This window comes from Astatotilapia calliptera, chromosome 14 (assembly GCF_900246225.1).
Source record: "Astatotilapia calliptera chromosome 14, fAstCal1.2, whole genome shotgun sequence".
Lineage (NCBI taxonomy): Eukaryota > Metazoa > Chordata > Actinopteri > Cichliformes > Cichlidae > Astatotilapia > Astatotilapia calliptera.
In genome coordinates, this window is record NC_039315.1 from 9,489,027 (window position 1) to 9,506,365 (window position 17,339).

Genomic DNA, 17,339 nt, shown 5'->3' on the forward strand with positions numbered 1-17,339 from the left:
ATACATTAAGTTTTGGTCATCCTGATACCTGCAATTTTGTGGCATCCCTCTTTGATGAATCTTGTGGGTCTATGACCGGGGAACACCACAAACGAGTGCAGGAGACGTTTCAGTGCAACTGTAACATTCCTGACTACCCGACAGACGGTAGCCTTGGAAACGTGCTCAGCGTCACCAATATTATACAGAAAGCTCCCGTTTGCAAGAAACCGAAGTGCAATACAAATAATATGTACAGAACTGAGAGAATGTCCGCGATGTGTCACATGCGTAATATATGGCCTGAGGATGTTATCCAAATAAATTATAGATTGTGCTGAGAAACGGTAACGTTCGCACAGAAAATCATCAGGAAATGATAAAATGTCCAAACGCGCTCTGATCACTCTCTCCCGGCGGAGAGCTCTGCGGAGAATTTGGGCTTGACGATCTACTGGCTCTTCAAGGAAGTGGCACGCCATGTCCGACACTTCCTACTGTCAGGTTTCCGACAAAGGGGCGGAGAACGTCAGGGTTAGTTGTAGTAGACCTGCTAGGGGGCAGGTTAGCTTCACGGAGTGTGTCGTCATAGTGACTCACTCAGGCTGCAGCTGAACTCGCTTTGTGAAACCGAAAACCCAGAGTTTTCGTTAACTCAGGGTATACTTACTCAGAGTTTGCACTAAACCGGCTTCCTGAAACAGGGCCCAGAGGACAGACTACTATTTACAATGGATTGTACAACTGATGCTATAGTGAGAAAAACCTCTTTGAAAAATCGAGGAGGGAGAGCATCATAAGGGGAACCTGAGGGCTTCATGTGAGCAACCAACTCCTGCAGGCAGAGCATGGAAACTGGCTCGAACCTGTCAAAGACAGCAGAACTAGGGGCAGGGGTAGAAGGGTCGGGAACGGACTGGGAAGTCTGTGCTTTGACAGATAGCACTTTATCAATAAAAAAGTGTAGGAAGTTTTCACAAATTTCCTGAGAAGACTCGACAGAAGACTGTGGAGCATGAAGGACCATGTCAATAGTCTTAAATAAGACATGAGGCTTACGACAATTTGCCTGAATAATAGTAGCGAAATGTTTCCTCTTAGCATCTTTTACAGTTTTCTGGTAAGAATTCCAGTAATCTTGTAACATTTGGTATGACACCTGAAGTTGATCCTTCTTCCATTTACGTTCAGCTCTCCTGCACTTTCTTCTGGCAGCCCGGGTGTCTTCATTCAGCCAGGGTTCAGATTTGGCTTTAACTTGCTTAAGCTTAAAGGGGGCCACTGAATCTAAAGCAGTTTGGCAGACAGAATAAAACCACGTACTCAGCTCTTCTGTATCATTGCATATGAAATCAGGAAGGCTGCCGTTCTGATTAAAAACAATAGAGAACTGTCCAGCAGAGGAAGGGTTAAAAATACGACAGCTCCTACTAGCAACAGGAGGAAGATTAACTTTAGTACAAGGAAGGAAAACCTCAAACAGGACAGGCCTATGGTCTGACCATACAACATCACAAACCTCTAAGTTAGAGACAGGTAAATTGTGAGTTAAAACAAGGTCCAACGTGTGCCCATATTTTTGTGTAGGCACAGACACAGGTTGCACAAGATCAAAAGAGTCAATAAGATTTAAAAAGTCCTTTGCCATTGGCTTGTCAGGGCAGCACACATGAATATTGAAGTCCCCAATAATAAGGACATGATCATATTTTGGCATAATTTCAGCCAACAGATCAGAAAAGTCATTTAAGAAGTTCTTATTGTATTTTGGGGGTCTGTAAACCACAGCACAGAGCACTGTGTGAGACCGACCTAGCTCAAACATGCTCAGTTCAAAGCTACTAGGTGAGGTTAATAATGGCAGTGGTTTACATTTATACTGCTTCTTAAAAACGACCGCTAGTCCTCCTCCTCTGCCTGATATTCGAGGAGAGTTTAAGAAGCAGCAGTCATCAGGTAAGAGATCTGTAAAAGCGCTGGACTCACCGGCCCTCAACCATGTCTCAGTTATACAGAGGAAATCCAGTCCTTGGGTCGTAAATAAATCCCTTAAAAATAAAAGTTTTATTACTCAGCGATCTAGTGTTCACCAATCCAAACCTGGTGGAGGTCAGCGTGTTCGTGGCTGACAGCGAGACCCGACGCAGCGGCCGCAGGTTCTGTAGGTTCGCACCGTGCTGACGAAGATGAGGGGAAATCTTTCGTGGCTGGGACATCTGATCCGAGCCAACAACGGGCACCAGCCAGGCATCAGGTACCAGGTTGAGATGCAAATGAGGAGACTTCACTCAGGCAAGTCTGCTGGACCAGACGGAGTGAGTCCCCTTGTCCTCAAGACCTGTGCCCCCCAGCTGTGTGGAGTCTTTCATAAACTGTTTATGCTGAGTCTGAGTCTGCAGAGGGTCCCGGTGATGTGGAAGACATCATGCCTCGTCCCTGTACCAAAGACGCCTCGTCCCAGTGGCCCCCAGGATTACAGGCCCGTGGCATTGACCTCCCACATCATGAAGACCCTGGAAAGGCTCATCCTGGACCAGCTGCGACCCATAGTAAGACCACATCTGGATCCCCTTCAGTTCGCTTATCAGCCTCGTCTCGGAACAGAGGACGCCATCATCTACCTGCTCAATCGTGTCTACACCCATCTGGACCAGCCGGCGAGCACTGTGAGGGTCATGTTTTTTGACTTTTCCAGTGCTTTCAACACCATCAGGCCGACCCTCCTGGGTGATAAGTTAGCAGCGATGCAGGTGGATGTTTCTCTGGTGTCCTGGATTGTTGATTACCTGACAGGAAGACCACAATATGTACGTCTCCCACAGTGTGTGTCTGACAAGGTGATCAGCAACACAGGGGCACCACAGGGGACTGTCCTCTCCCCCTTCCTCTTCACCCTCTACACCACAGACTTCAGCCACTGCACAGAGACCTGCCATCTTCAGAAGTTTTCTGATGACTCTGCGGTGGTTGGATGCATCAGCAGGGATGATGAGACAGAGTACCGGGCTGTGGTCGACTCCTTTGTCACGTGGTGTGAGCAGAATCATCTGCAGCTCAACGTGGCAAAGACCAAGGAACTGATCGTGGACTTCAGGAAGACCAGGAAACACTTGACCCCTGTTTCAATCCAGGGGGTCAGTGTTGACATTCTGGAGGACTATAAATACCTTGGAGTACACATTGACAATAAACTGGACTGGGCTAAAAACACCACAGCACTTTACAGGAAGGGCCAGAGTCGTCTCTATTTTTTGAGGCGACTGAGGTCCTTCAACATCTGCCAGAAAATACTGAGGATTTTCTATGAGTCTGTGGTGGCCAGTGCGATCCTCTATGCTGTTGCATGCTGGGGGAGCAGGCTGAGGGTTGCAGATGCCAACAGACTTAATAAACTGATCCGTAAGGCCAGCAATGTTGTGGGGATGGAGCTGGACTCCCTCAAGGTGGTGTCGGAGAGGCGGATGCTGTCCAAGATAAAGACAATGTTGGATAACACCTCCCACCCACTCCATGACATGTTGGTCAGTCACAGGAGCTCGTTCAGTGAGAGACTGAGATTACCGAAAAGCACCACTGAACGACACAGGAAATCATTCCTGCCTGTGGCCATCTCCCTGTACAACGCATCCACTTAACACACTGTTTGCTGCTACAACTACACATGTTTCTTTTCCAACTATTTATTTATGAGTGACTTATGTATGTATGTATGTATATATATGTATATATTGTACTATTCTTAGTTAGCGTATTGTCTGTCTTGTCTTAATGTTGGTTTAAAATGGAGCACTGTAACAAAAAATAATTTCCCCCAGGGATCAATAAAGTATTCTGATTCTGATTCTGATTCTGATCGATGGGCTCCAGAGAGCACGGAGAAAAGGCATGACAAGGTACCGATCCACGTTCGTTCCAAAGAGCCGGAGAAGAGCGCACCAAGTACGCCTTAAGTTTCACGAGTAGACCGCTACGTTTGCCCCGGCGTCTGAAACGCTTTCGCCGTGAGGCTGGGGCCAGGGTCCGACAGAGGTTAGCTGGTATCCCAGACAGGAATGGAGGTAACGCCTTATGTCCATTATAAGTTGTATTGGTAAGATCACTGGCAACTAGTCGGAGGTCCAAAAGTTTTTGGCGATTGTACATTAAAAGAGGGTTGACTCTAGCAATAAAAAACAACATAAGCAAACACAACAGAGGAAGAGCCAGACGGCGAGCCACACACACTGGCGCCATCTTGAAACTCGCGGTGTCTCTGACTGCTCTTCCATCTTGTATGTCCGTGGGAGGGTCAGGATGTTCATGGTTTGGATCACTGCTGATGTCTGGTTCAGAAGGACAGTGTTCTCCTCTAATTGTGGCAATGTTGTGAAGAATCACACATGCCACAATAATGTCACATGCCCTTTCTGGGGTGACCCTGAGTCCTTGCGGGCACTGGAACCGGGCCTTAAGCATTCCTATAGTCATTTCAATTCTGGCTCTTGTCCTGCAATTAGCCAGATTATATCGCTGCTGTGGGCCCGGTTCAGGGTCAGGGTAAGGGGTAAGCAAATAGGGTAAACATGGATACCCCCTATCACCAAGCAAGTAGCCAGTGAACTCTCCTAAGACAGAAGGATACACTTCAGTTCAAATGTCCCTGAAGCAATTGGTCTTTATATATTTTAAAGTATTCTCAACTCACCATGTCCAAATTTTGTGCTCAGTGTACATTCACGGAATATTTGTGAGTCATGGACAGAGCCTGGCCACTTGGCTTCCACATTTGTGATAATGTTGGCAGCATCACATATGATCTTCACAGTGCAGAGAACACAAATTAGCATCCATTACTATAATGAAATAATTTATTAGTTTGAAATGCTACAGGGAACTATGTACCTGTACATTAATGCTGTGGAAAGACTTCCTGTTCACATAGTCTCCTTCATTTACTGAAGGAGCAATGATTGGAATGTGAGTGCCATCTGTACAGCCAATCACGCCTGGGAACCGTGAGAATAAATGTAAAATTTAAGTAGGAGTCCAAGTATCACCACATCATAAATTAAGTTTTGTTCATCCTGATACCTGCAATTTTGTGGGATCCCTCTTTGATAAATCTTGTGGGTCTATGACCGGGGAACACCACAAACGAGTGCAGGAGACGTTTCAGTGCAACTGTAACATTCCTGACTACCCGACAGACGGTAGCCTTGGAAACGTGCTCAGCGTCACCAATATTATACAGAAAGCTCCCGTTTGCAAAAAACCGAAGTGCAATACAAATAATATGTAATGAACTGAGAGCATGTCCGCGATGTGTCACATGCGTAATATATGGCCTGAGGATGTTATCCAAATAACTTATAGATTGTGCTGAGAAACGGTAACGTTCGCACAGAAAATCATCAGGAAATGATAAAATGTCCAAACGCGCTCTGATCACTCTCTCCCGGCGGAGAGCTCTGCGGAGAATTTGGGCTTCACGATCTACTGGCTCTTCAAGGAAGGGGCATGCCATGTCCGACACTTCCTACTGTCAGGTTTCCGACAAAGGGGCGGAGAAAGTCAGGGTTAGTTGTAGTAAACCTGCTAGGGGGCAGGTTAGCTTCACGGAGTGTGTCGTCATAGTGACTCACTGAGGCTTCATCTGAACTCCCTTTGTGAAACCGACAACCCAGAGTTGTCGTTAACTCAGGGTATACTTACTCAGTTTTTCCACTAAACCGGCTTCCTGAAACAGGGCCCAGGAGATGCCGGACTAGAGCAGCGCAGATACTGAAGGACCCGTCCCATCCTGGCAACAAACTGTTCCAACTTCTGCAATCTGGTAGAAGGTTCTGCATCATCCGGGCAAGGACAGAGAGACTCAAGAGGAGCTTCTATCCCCAAGCCATCCGGGCCCTAAACACACACACCCGCCCTCTCACATCATCTATAATTGACTGAGTCAGGACTCTTCCAGACACTAAACCCAGGCACAATGTACATTTCAATTCCTTTAATTTTAAATATGTTTATATTGTCTATCCTGTAAAATAGTCATTAATGTACAGAATTCACCTGCTTGCTGCTACTACTGCATATTCACCCAATGTATATACTACATATATATATATATATATATATATATATATATATAATGTTCTTCCTCTACACCCCCCAATTTTTTTGCACATGTCGAGGAGCGTGTCAGGCTACATTTCACTGTGTGTTATACTTGTATAACTATGCATGTGACAAATAAAGAACCTTGAACTTGAACATCTGAACCAAAGAGTAAAACAGTGAAATGTGGATTATTAAATATTAGGTCTCTCTCCTCCAAGTCTCTGTTAGTACATGACTTAATAATTGATCCACAAATCGATTTACTCTGCCTTACAGAAACCTGGTTGCAGCAGGATGATTATGTTAGTTTAAATGAATCAACACCCCCGAATCATTCTAACTACCAGAAATCTCGAAGCACAGGCCAAGGGGGCGGTGTGGCAGCAATTTTTCACACCAGCCTATTAATCAACGAAAAACCAAGACAGACTTTTAATTCATTTGAAAGTCTGATGCTTAACATTATCCACCCCAGCTGTGAAACTCAGAAACCAGTCTTACTTGTTATCATCTATCGTCCACCTGGGCCTTACACAGAGTTTCTGTCTGATTTCTCAGACTTTATATCTAATTTAGTTCTGAGCTCAGATAAAATAATTATTGTGGGTGATTTTAACAGCCATGTAGATGCTAAAAATGACAGCCTCAACATGGCATTTAGTCTGTTATTAGACTCAATTGGTTTCTCTCAAAATGTAAAAAAAACCCACCCACCACTTTAATCACACTCTAGACCTTGTTTTAACATATGGCATAGAAACTGAACATTTAACAGTGTTTCCTGAAAACCCTCTCCTGTCTGATCATTTCCTGATAACATTTACATTTACTCCACAGCGGTGGAGAGTAGACTTTATCAAAGTAGATGTCTTTCTGAAAACGCTGTAACTAAGTTTAAGAATATAATCCACCCACTGTTATCATCTTCAATGCCCTGTACCAACACAGAGCAGAGCAGCTATCTGAACGCTACCCCAACAGAGGTCGATTATCTTGTTAATAATTTCACCTCCTCACTACGTACGACTCTGGATACTGTAGCTCCAGTGAAAACTAAGGTCTCTAATCAGAAGTACCTGACTCTGTGGTATAATTCTCAAACACGTACCCTAAAGAAGATGACTCGTAATCTGGAGAGGAAATGGCGTGTTACAAATTTAGAGGATCATCATTTAGCCTGGAGAAATAGTTTTCTGCTTTACAAGAAAGCCCTCCGCAAAGCCAGAACATCTTACTATTCCTCACTGATTGAAGAAAATAAGAACAACCTCAGGTTTCTCTTCAGCACTGTAGCCAGGCTGACAAAAAGTCAGAGCTCTTTTGAGTCAACCAACCCTTTAACGTTAACTAGTAATGACTTCATGAACTTCATTACAAATAAAATTTTTGTCATTAGAGAAAAAATTACCAGTAATCATCCCACAGATGTAATATTATCTACAGCTACTCTTAGTACCACTGATGTTAAGTTAGACTCTTTTTCTCCAATATGTCATTCTGAGTTAACTTCAATAATTACTTCCTCCAAACCATCAACGTGTCTTTTAGACCCCATTCCTACAAAACTGCTCAAAGAAGTCCTGCCATTAATTAATTCTTCGATCTTAAATATGATCAACCTATCTCTAATAATCGGCTATGTACCACAGGCCTTCAAGCTGGCTGTAGTTAAACCTTTACTCAAAAAGCCATCTCTAGACCCAGCAGTCTTAGCTAATTATAGGCCAATCTCCAACCTTCCTTTCATATCAAAAATCCTTGAAAGAGTAGTTGTCAAACAGCTAACAGATCATCTGCAGAGGAATGGTTTATTTGAAGAGTTTCAGTCAGGTTTCAGAGCTCATCACAGCACAGAAACAGCTTTAGTGAAGGTTACAAATGATCTTCTTATGGCCTCTGACAGTGGACTCATCTCTGTGCTTGTCCTGCTAGACCTTAGTGCAGCATTCAATACTGTCGACCATAATATCCTATTAGAGTGATTAGAACACGCTGTAGGTATTACAGGTACTGCACTGCAGTGGTTTGTATCATATCTATCGAATAGACTCCAATTTGTGCATGTAAATGGGGAGTCCTCTTCACACACTGAGGTTAATTATGGAGTTCCACAGGGTTCAGTGCTAGGACCAATTCTGTTTACATTATACATGCTTCCCTTAGGCAGCATCATTAGAAGACATAGCATACATTTTCACTGCTATGCTGATGACACCCAGCTCTATCTGTCCATGAAGCCAGATAACACACACCAATTAGTTAAACTGCAGGAATGTCTTAAAGACATAAAGACCTGGATGGCCGCTAACTTTCTGCTTCTTAATTCAGATAAAACTGAGGTTATTGTACTCGGCCCTGAAAATCTTAGAAATATGATATCTAACCAGATTCCTACTCTGGATGGCATTACCTTGGCCTCCAGTAACGCTGTGAGGAACCTTGGAGTCATTTTTGACCAGGACATGTCCTTCAACGCACATATTAAACAAATATGTAAGACTGCGTTCTTCCATTTGCGCAACATCTCTAAAATTAGAAATATCCTGTCTCAGAGTGACGCTGAAAAACTAGTTCATGCATTTATTACTTCCAGGCTGGACTACTGTAATTCATTATTATCAGGATGTCCAAAAAACTCACTGAAAAGCCTTCAGCTAATCCAAAATGCTGCAGCAAGAGTACTGACAGGGACTAGAAAGAGAGAGCATATTTCTCCGGTTTTGGCTTCCCTTCATCGGCTTCCTGTTAAATCCAGAATTGAATTCAAAATCCTGCTCCTCACATACAAGGTCTTAAATAATCAGGCCCCATCTTATCTTAATGACCTTGTAGTACCATATCACCCTATTAGAGCACTTCGCTCTCGCTCTGCAGGCCTACTTGTTGTTCCTAGAGTATTTAAAAGTAGAATGGGAGGGAGAGCCTTCAGTTTTCAGGCCCCTCTTCTGTGGAACCAGCTTCCAGTTTGGATTCGGGAGACAGACACTATCTCTACTTTTAAGATTAAGCTTAAAACTTTCCTTTTTGCTAAAGCATATAGTTAGGGCTGGAGCAGGTGACCCTGAATCCTCCCTTAGTTATGCTGCAATAGACGTAGGCTGCTGGGGGATTCCCATGATGCATTGAGTTTTTCCTTTCCAGTCACCTTTCTCACTCACTATGTATTAAAGTGTACTTTATTGGTCTCCGTGGGGAAATAAAGTACACTTTAATACATAGTGAGTGAGAAAGGTGACTGGAATGGAAAAATTAATAGACCTCTCTGCATTGAATCATATCTGTTATTAACCTCTGTCTCTCTTCCACAGCATGTCTTTTATCCTGTCTTCCTTCTCTCACCTCAACCGGTCGCAGCAGATGGCCGCCCCTCCCTGAGCCTGGTTCTGCCGGAGGTTTCTTCCTGTTAAAAGGGAGTTTTTCCTTCCCACTGTCGCCAAAGTGCTTGCTCATAGGGGGTCATATGATTGTTGGGTTTTTCTCTGTACCTATGAAGCGTCTTGAGGCGACTTTTGTTGTGATTTGGCGCTATATAAATAAAATTGAATTGAATTGAATTAAATTACAATAAGTTTCAAATTTCAGTTGATAACGTAATAAGACAAAAAGGAAAAACAAAAAAAACTCTAACAATAGGTGGTTAGAGATATTTCAAATCTTTAGCAGCAATAGACAGTGGTTAAGAACAAAAATAATAACACAGCTAAACACAGATAGTTTGGGGTTAACAACAAAACACGTGTGCTTTCACATTTTAAGCTTCACAAGAACAGTACATTTTCACTCGGCATCTAATGACATCCAGTGACACCGCATGTAGGGATCGACGATCTTCTATTTACATATCCCTAGAGATTGCAGAAACATACTGCCATCCCCTCAAATGTGGGATGACGATGGCTGGATGCTTTTATTTACTTTTACTTTGGCTCTTAAGGAGTTTCTATAGCACAGGAGGTACAGCAGGTTGTCTACTATTTGTAAAGTTGGTGGTTCTATATCTGCCATTTACCACATGTGAAACAATGAACTAATAATTTTCAGACCATACCTCAGCAGCTATAATGCTCTGATCCCCCATAATTATTATAAATCAGAAATTACAACTTATCTTACAACTTCATTTGTTTTTATAACATCTTTCATTTTGATTAGGGTAGTTCCAAAACTAATAATAAAAAATAACAAGTAACAACTAATTCTTAGAGGAAGCCATGTCTCAGTCTAAGAGGATGATATATAGTGAATACTAATACAGGAGGATATATAGAATTAATTACTAAACTTTAAAATGCAACAGTAAAATAGCTGTCAAAAAGCAAAGACTTGCAATTATGTTTTTTTTTTATATCGTAGCAATCCCACCACCACATTGTCATACGAGTCGGTCATTTTACCTAATGTTTTAGAATTTGGGGGCTTTTTAGTGGTTTTGTATATTCTGTGCTGATTCTTGATTTGTTGAATGTTTGTATTGCGCTTGTGTATTCTTAGTATGTTTACTCTACCATTTAGTTTTTAGTTATCTCAAAGTTTTGTATTTTCAGTGTTGCCCAGCCTCTTGTGTTTTGTTATTTTTGTCTCCCATGTCAGTCTTCTCTTTGTATTTAGTTACTGTTTTCTCTTCTCTAAGTTTGTGTGTTTTACTCCTTGTTTTAGTTTCCTGTGTTTTTCTTGTTCTATCTTGATAGTCCCTCGTGCTTTATGTTCAGTTTTGCTTCCCCTGTCTCATTACGTCTAATTTGTCCCTGCTGTGTTTCCCAGCTGCCTTCACTTCCTTAATCACCCCCCCTGTGTAATTATTGTGACAGTCTCACTTTGTCCTCTGTCAGATTGTCAGTGTATTCTCCCCAGTGTTTCCTAACTCTCTGTGTCTCCAATGTTTTTGCTTAGTTTAGTTCTGGCAATTTGAAAGGTTTAGTTTCTTTTTCCATTCCATGTTGAGTTTTTGGTATTGGGATCAGCCAAATAAATGGCTTGCCTGTTGTTAAGATTATCCTGTATCCAATAGTCTCTTTTTGGGTTCCCCACCTCTACACTTGGTCTGTTCATTCTGCAGACGTTAACACTCTCCTGTTTGTATGGGTGCAAAGTTCAAAACTATAGTTAGTAGGTGATGTTGCAATCAGCTTTGTGTTGCCCGTGTCATCGAGCCATGTTTGAGTAAGAAGCACAAAGTCCTATTTATTGATAGCAATGATGTCATTGAAAATAAAAGCTTCTTTTTTGTGTTTGTTGTATAGACTTTAGAAAGCATGAAAAAATAGATGGCTTATGCAATGATGAAGAGCGGATTGAGATGTCCTGATTCTGCATGAGCTATCTATTGTAAGCTATTGAAATTACAGAAAAAGGTATCACCAGACAATGTTCAGTTGTTTATATGCAAACTGTGCAACCTTAAATGGTGACTGGCCATAAGTAAAATTTGCCACATTCGAAGATGAAAAATATTTGTACTTTTCTTTTATACAATTTTTTTTTTTTAAAGAAAATTCATATTTCTCCTTTTGGCAACTTTCATTTTGCTATCTGTTCCTACCCCAGCTGAGCTTGTTATTTAAGAAACATTTTTATCTGAGCTGGTCAAAGTAGTTGAATCAATAAAAAGATCCCATTTCTCTTCACATTTTATCTTTATCTTTGTTTAAAAATTTCCTTCAGTCCATGTGTGCTCACTATAATAATTCTCGCACTGTTACTACTGATACTAACGATACAAGATGGCGCCGGTGTACCTGGCTGCTTGTCTGTCGCTGTCAGTTTTTGTTTGTTTTTATATTGCGCCTGTCATGTGTCACTCAAGAAATCGGATCGTTACTGGTGTATGATTGCTAATCGCTTCTGAACCTCCGAAGTTCTGGACAAAATACAGCTTCATTTTCTAATGGAGGACAGAATTCCTAGTGTCCGCTGCTGTCACATATCCTGACTTGCCTATGCAATGCTGTCATGCTACCTCCCCTGGCGAACACGTTGGGGTAGGCGCAGTGGTGAGCTGGTTAAACTCAAGATCTCTTTGGCGCATCATCCCACTACGGTCAAAGGAATACATAGATTATTTCCTGGAGTTTTTGTGCACTGACGTTTCCTGGACCCTGTGGATTCCTGCCTCATCCCCGTGGTCTGCCAAGATGACGCACTGCTCCTCCGTGACCCCTGTCCTCCTCGGCTTAACGTACGCCGGGCGAACCTCCGCAATCTGAGTCCACTGTGTCGGGCTCCCTGCTGAGGCTCATACCTCATCCCCGGCTCCTGTCAGGATTGGGCTGGTAAACGCCAGATCGCTGGTGAACAAATCTTTTATTCCGAATGAGTTATTCGCCTCCTGGAAACTAGACTTCATGTGTGTCACGGAGACTTGGCTTAACACTGGTGAGTCCAGTATTTTATCTGAACTTTTACCAGCGGGTTGTTCCTATTTTAACACACCAAGGACATCAGGCAGAGGAGGAAGTACGGCGGTTGTTTTTAAAAAGGATTTTAAATGTAAACAGTGTTTTTTACAGCCCTCGTTTTCCAGCTTTGAGCTCACGTGTTTTGAAGTTAATCGCTCTAACTCTGTGCTCTTTGCTGTTATTTATCGCCCCCCTAAATACAATAAGAATTTCATAAATGACTTTTCAGAATTTCTAGCTGGGATTATGCCCAACTACGATCATGTTCTTATTGTGGGAGATTTTAATATCCATGTCTGCTGCCCTGATAAACTTCTGGTGAAGGAGTTTGTAAGTCTCATTGACTCTTTTAATCTGGTCCAGTCCATACCTGGTCCCACACATGAACACAGACACACACTAGACCTGGTCTTGTCACACAGTCTACCTGTGTCTAACGTGGAAGTGACCGACACTGCTTTCTCTGACCATATGGCTGTATTTTTTGATGCTGTGTTTTCACACACTACAGTTCAAACCAGCGCTCCTGTTCGCCGCTGTCGGATTATTAACCCTTCCACTGCTGCCCAGTTCTCTGCTTCTTTTAGCCAGCAGTCTATCCCCGCCGATCATACTCCCTTGGACACAGAGGACCTCAGCTCCTGGTTTCAATATTCTTGCCTTACAATTCTGGACTCTGTGGCACCATTAAAAACCAGGAAGCCCAAGGCTAAAACTGACCCTAGCTGAAGCAATGTGACACCCCTTTTAGATCCGGTGATGGTATGCATTACAGTGCAGCCAGATCTGAGTTGAAAAGAGGCATCAGAGAAGCCAAGGCAGCGTACAAGAGAAGGATCGAAGACCACTTCAGCAACAACAGGTATGGCAGGAAGTTCAGCACTTAACCAACTACAGACCTTGCAATACCACGTTGACTGAGGGTAACGCGGCGCTTGCGGAGGAGCTGAACCACGTCTTCGCACACTTTGAGGTGAAGGGACCAGAGGCAGCAGCAGCAAAAACATTGGACAGCAGCAGCAGCCCAAGCCTCATAGTGCAGGAATATGAGGTGAGGCACACACTGAGGGCAGTGAACCCCAGGAAGGCCGCCGGACCAGATGGGGTAACCGCAAGGGTCCTTAAAGAGTGTGCAGACCAGCTGGCTGGGGTCTTCACTAAGATCTTCAACACTTAACTGTCCCAGTCCTGCATCCCACTGTGCCTAAAGTCAGCCACAATTGTCCCACTGCCAAAGTGTACTAACATTAGCAGCCTCAACAACTACCGACCAGTTGCTCTAACACCTGTTATAATGAAGTGCTTCGAGAAACTGGTCCGACGTCACATCATGTCCTGCTTGCCACCCAACCTCGACCCGCTCCAGTTCGCATACAGAGCTAACAGATCAACTGAAGAATTTTTCATTATATTTACAGCCCCTGGGAACCATCCTCAGAAGGCATGGAATATCCTTCCACTGCTATGCTGACGACTGTCAGATTTATCTTTTTTTTTTTTGTGTGTGTCCCGTTTGGATCTTTAGCCATCAGAATTGTTTGTCTTAAGTCCAAGAAAGATGCCAAGCGGATTTATTTTACCAAGTGGATCATCATGGCCTTGCCATATTGGTCCATTTGATTGACCTTTATTATAATTATGTATTTATTTTATTTTCGGTTGCTACAAACGGTACAGACATGACTGGGGGATAGGACAGGGAGAAAGAATGAAAGAAAGAGAGGGAGAGAAAGAAAACCAAAGGGGAGAAGAGACGGTGAGAAAGGGGGGAAGAAAGAAAGAAAAATAAACAAAACACCTGGATAACTGTATGGAGAAAAAAAAAAGAAACAGAAGAGAAAGGAAACAAAAAAAAAAGAGCAACATAATAAAAAACAGCACCATCACAATAAACTAGCTAGCAGTAGATAACAGTAGATACTAAGTATTAAACGATATTGTGCAGCACGCAAGATAGACAGCACACAATGTGCTTTGAGGCAGCAGCCAAGAAAGGTGTAGTCCGCGTCTGTGAACACCCGTGTGTACACCTGTGTGCACACCTGTGTGGATCAGCATGCTTGTATTACAAAGGTTTCTCCATGTAACGATCTGCTAGGGAGTGTGGGGAGCCATAGCCCCGTCCACCAGGGTATGAAGCAGGTATGGAGGAGATCCAGGCCCCAGAGTACAAGGACCCGAGGAGGACCACCAAAAGGGGGGGAACCGTGCCACCCTCCTGGGAAGAGCTGAGTAGCGCCCCAAACAAGAGGTCACCCAGCAGCTACGGAGCAGAGGCCAGAGGGGGTTGCAGTAGCGTGCCCGCGGGCTCTGCCGGCAGCCAGCTATGCCAGAAAGGACCGAGCTTCAGGCCCAGAGGCCTGAGGGCATTCCACCCCCCGGAAGGGGCCCAGCCGGGCCACAGGTGCCAGGCCCCGCCAATCGGCCACCAGGAGTGAGCCGGTACATACATGAGCGCCCAGCCCCAGACGACAAGGACCACCAACACACCAACGTCTGAGGGCATCAGCCACCGGCAGGTAGTGTGGTGAGGGGAGATAGGCCTCCATACTAAGGAGGGCCTGAGATGTACCCAGAGAGGTTGAGTCTAAGACCCAACCTGACATATAGACACAGACGAACAGGCGCACGCGGACACAAACGTGCATTCCCATCCCATATGCACAACCAAATACTCGGCTCGGCACTCACCCAACGTGTAGACAGACACAAATAGACACTGCACAGACAGTTGCACTCCCCAAACATACTCTATATCCCAGGTCCAGGTACCCCCGCCCTCAGAGGGGCAAGCCGCACCTAGACCCAGGAGATGTAACACTTTTCTCTGGGGTGGAGGCAAGCGGACCACCTCCTTATCTGCAGTAGCAGGGAGGCCCCGCATCCCAGACCCCTATCTATATCACAATGTCACCAGGAGACCGAGGCCCTGTACAGGCTCTTGGTAAATGCATTGAGGAAATGAATGACTGGTTGTGCCACAATTTTCTCCAGCTAAACAAAAACAAAACTGAGGTAATAGTCTTTGGCGCCAAAGAAAAACGATTACAGGTCACCAGAGAACTTCAATCTATACATCTAAAAACCACAAACCAGGCGAGAAATTTGGGTGTAGTGATGGATGCAGACCTAAACTTAGAAAAACACATTAAGACAATAACAAAGTCAGCTTACTATCACCTCAAGAATATTTCAAGGATAAAAGATCTGATGTCTCAACAGGACCTGGAAAAACTAGTCCATGCATTCATCTTTAGTAGGCTTGATTACTGTAACAGGTCTACCTAAAAAATCAGTCAGACAACTACAGCTCATTCAGAACTCTGCTGCTCGAGTCCTCACTAAGACCAAAAGAGTGGACCACATCAGTCCAGCTCTGAGGTCTTTACACTGGCTGCCTGTCCGTCAGAGGATAGACTTTAAAGTTCTGATGCTGGTCTATAAAGCTCTGAATGGTTTAGGACCAAAATACATCGGTGACCTCCTGACCCAGTATGAACCTTCCAGATCCCTCAGGTCATCTGGATCCGGTCTTTTATCAGTTCTGTGATATTATTCTGTTATCATATGTTACCTTATATATGTAATCAAAGTAGTTGAATTAGAATACTGCTGTAGATCATATTATACCCTTTAATATAGAGTGTGTGAGCTGTATGTAGTTTAGTTCTCATTATACTTTTGAGTTAACAGAACATATTCACATATTAGTTCATTAGATAAATGTGCATCACTCTGTATCCTTGATCTGCTGGGAATGTGTTACACTGTTTTCTTGACATGTTCTATTGTTGAATCATGAAGAGAAGGAGACTCTGTGTCTAAGACAGGGGAGATAGACAGACCACATTCCATACCCCCACCTTACAGAAAGCAGAGAAACAACTGCCGAGGTCATAACTTAGGCGCTGTAACAGAGAAAGAATGTGATGTTTTGGCTTTTACGACTAGATGGGGGCCACTAGAGACTATAAAAAGCTGAGCAACCCGTCACCATTTTGAGACTTGCTGTGACCCTCTTCAGGCATGTCTCCCCATCATGATGGTCCTTATGCTCTTAAGTGTTGAATTGTATGGAAATAAATGATTGTTGTTTGAGCATAAATACACCGAGTATTGTCCTTCCTTCAGCCCAATATTCAAAGAATTGGGAGATTTCAACAACTTGGTGCCGTGTGACCCGGATCTTTGGTGTGCTGAGGAGGTGCAGATTTGGCCTTTGGTGAGATCGTGAGGCGAGGTGAACAGAGGACCGGTCCAAATATAAAAAGGTAAGCACAGGCTGTTGTATTATAAATACCAAATGTGCATATTGGGCTTTCCAAATTAATCTGTTCACTGAGTTACACGTATTTTCACATTAAATTTGTCGGTGTCTGGTTTTTGGCGCAAGATACTAACAACATAAGTTGAGGCTGAATTCCAGTGTGTTAAATAAACTGCTTCTACAGAGATACTAATAACATACAACAGCATCCAATACACACTCAACACAAGGCTCCAGCCTGTCTCTCTCAACCACCCAGGTTAGGAGGGAACTGAGGAGGATTAATGGCAAGAAGGCAGCGGGTCCAGATGGCATCAGCTCGAGGGTCGTCAGGTCCTGCGCGGACCAACTGTGTGGGGTGATGGAGCACCTCTTCAACCTGAGCCTGAGGTTGGGAAGAGTCCCACAGCTCTGGAAAACCTCCTGTGTTGTACCAGTGCCAAAGACTTCACGCCCCAAGGACCTCAACAGCTACAGGCCGGTGGCTCTGACATCCCACCTGATGAAGACCCTGGAGCGGTTGGTCCTGGCTCAGCTTCGGCGCCTAATAAGCTCATCACTGGACCCACTTCAGTTTGCCTACCAGCCTGGCATTGGAGCGGATG